Here is a 2,801-nt window from a genome sequence, read left to right on the forward strand (position 1 = left end):
AAAGGGGCCCCCAGTGCAGAAGTGACCGGGCTCTTGGTGTTCAGAAATCCCACCCCAGCCTTGTGCCTCTCATGACCTGGCATCCAGGCTGAGTCTGGAAGTGTTCTGGGGTTCAGAACCTTGGACAGCACATTACGGACTGGGCCCTTAGAGACCCAAGGATCAAGATGGACAGGACGTCCAAGGGTTGTAGGTTCCACATCCTACACAAGAGTGATGGTCAGAAGGTTACACTGTTGCCCAGCTTCCAAGCCAACTAGTAGATCTTAGGACACCTGGTATCCTGGAGTCTAGGGTGGATGGTGATCCCAATGTGCTGTGTATACTAACTTTTTTCAAAGACTCTTGACAGAAAGGATCTAGGTAGCACTTCAAATGGGATAACTGAGGACTATAAGCACCATAGTTTCCCATGCCTGTCCCATAACCAGAAGGTTTCTAGTATCTGTATCAATTATCAGGCTTAGGCAAAAAACTTTTGGTTACCAGGCAAACAGGATCAATCCAGGTCAGAACATAGTAAAGGGATACAATGGTGATCAGAAAAATCCATCAGTGCACCAACAGGGCAAAGTGTGATGGCTGAAAGGATTCGGGTTTCTTAACTGCAAGGGCCCAGTGTATTCCAGTGTGAGGCCTATAATGTGAGTGCAAATGCTCTGGTTTAAACAGCCTTTTGAAAAACTAGCAGCTGGATATCAAATAGATTCCCAGCACACCAACAGACTTTGATTAGATTTAGGGCCAGAAGGGCTTGCATGATATTAACACGTGTGGTGTAAGGTGCCACAGTGGGACCACGGACACAGGCATACTGGAAAGTATGGTTCACAGTAGCACCACGTATTCCATAGCACAGATTTAGTCTTGACCAGCAAGACCCTTGGTTTTTGGATGTACAGTTGCAAACGGGCCTCCAGGGAAGCCATGCCTGGACAGATAGTGTCCTGAACTTCCTCCCATGGTACTGGCGCAGGGGCAAGAACACATCTAGAAGAGTCTCAGGGTGTGAGAAATCAAGATGGACTCAGACCAAAATGTCTTCTTATGCTGACAGACTGATAGGAGGAGCCTGGGTTCCACCATACATGTGTGATTAGGAGCCTGAATGATCCCAGGAACCTTAGTGAATGTGCTTGTTCACAGGAGGAAGATTCTTCAGGGTCCCCAAGTGGGAACAAACGGTGGTCTAGAGGGTTCATGTTTTCTGGGCTGGAAAAACCATGATATCTCAGTCAGGCACGTAATGTGAAAAGAGGTGCTCTGGTTAAACACCAGGCCCACAGTTTCTCTTTGGATGGCAGTGATATGAGGGAAAGTGCTCACCTGCCGTCACTGGCAAGCAGGCTGGTTGTCCTAAAGAGCAACATACTTCTCAGTTCTCCAGGCTGCACACAGCCTGGGAGTTGGAGGGAATCCTGGAACTGTTGATGGCTGCAAGTCTGGCGGCTGGAAGGATCCTGGGGTTATTGTGCAAATGAAGGCAGGACGTGAAAGTGTCTGTCTTGCAACAGGGCTCTAGATAAATGGTCACTAACAGGGTTCTGTGTTCCACAGGACCAGGCAGCCTGTGGTCCTTGTAGCACCAGTGCACAGACAGCCTGGTCTGTCTGAGAGTATCCCCAGAACACAGCACCAGGGCACGGTCACCACAAGTGCAGCAAGTGCATATGTCCAGAAACCCCCTTGTTTCTGGATGTTGGGATAGAAAATCCACCTGATGGGCTCTGGGTTCCTCGGCCTATGTTGAGGGTGATTGTGGGTTGAAAAGTGAAAGTGAAGTCGCTCAGTCATGTCCGACTCTTTGCTACCCCGTGGACTATAGCCTACCAGGCTACTCCGTCCATGGGATTTCCCAGGCAAGAGTACTGGAGTGGGTTGCCATTTCTTTCTCTAAGGGATCTTCCTGACCCAGGGATCAAACCCAGGTCTCCCACATTGTAGGCAGATGTTTTACCATCTGAGCCAATAGGGAAGTGTGTTGGGCATGTACAAATGGTGTAGCTGAGCGCTAGAACCACCAAATGTTCTGAGAGCTAGGTCTGACCAGTGGCTAGAAGAGTTCTCATTTCTACATCACACAGGAAGGCTGGTGGCCAAAGGACCTTCAGTTACTAGGCACGGTAGAAGATCCCCTGCAAGAAAGACCCCAAGAACACTTGCAAGGAGACATGTCTGTAGTCTGAAGTTTCATTAGGCCTCACATGTGAGGTTGGGTAGAGGGGAAGGGGAAAGGTAGCTGAAATGGTTCCAAGACTTAACTGAAATTACCCACTTTACCTCAGTGTGTGTCGTGTACTGTGACTGAAAGTGCTCCCATTTCAACACTAGACAACTAAACTGATAGCTGCAAAGCCCCAGGCCCCAAGCACACTGGTCCATCGAGGATGGCATCTACCCCAAAACTCCATGGTTTGGAAGGCCCTTCTGACACTCATGTGACAGACTGCTGGTGCTAAAATGGATATGGAGTAGCAGCATTTTCAAGTATGATTCCCAATAGGGCTGTATATTACAAGTATGTCTCTGACTAAGGCTAGTTGGAGCCCTGGATGCAGATAGTGTCTCACTTAAGGGCCCTCTGCACATCAGATGTCTTCTGGGAGTTATGCCTGTGGTACCAGTGAGGGGCATGGAAATGTCTCAGGCATGAGAGGGTGATATACCCAAAGTGAAAAGCCTTTTTCTCATCTAAGCCCCATTGGAGGAGCTTGTGTTTCCAAATCATGAGAATAGTGTAGGAGCCTTAAGTATCATCAGAACCTTCCTAAGCAATCTGGTTGTTGGCAGGATGTTCTCTG

The sequence above is a fragment of the Bison bison genome, unplaced genomic scaffold (genome assembly GCF_000754665.1).
Source record: "Bison bison bison isolate TAMUID 2011002044 unplaced genomic scaffold, Bison_UMD1.0 scf7180017864366, whole genome shotgun sequence".
NCBI classification, from domain to species: domain Eukaryota; kingdom Metazoa; phylum Chordata; class Mammalia; order Artiodactyla; family Bovidae; genus Bison; species Bison bison.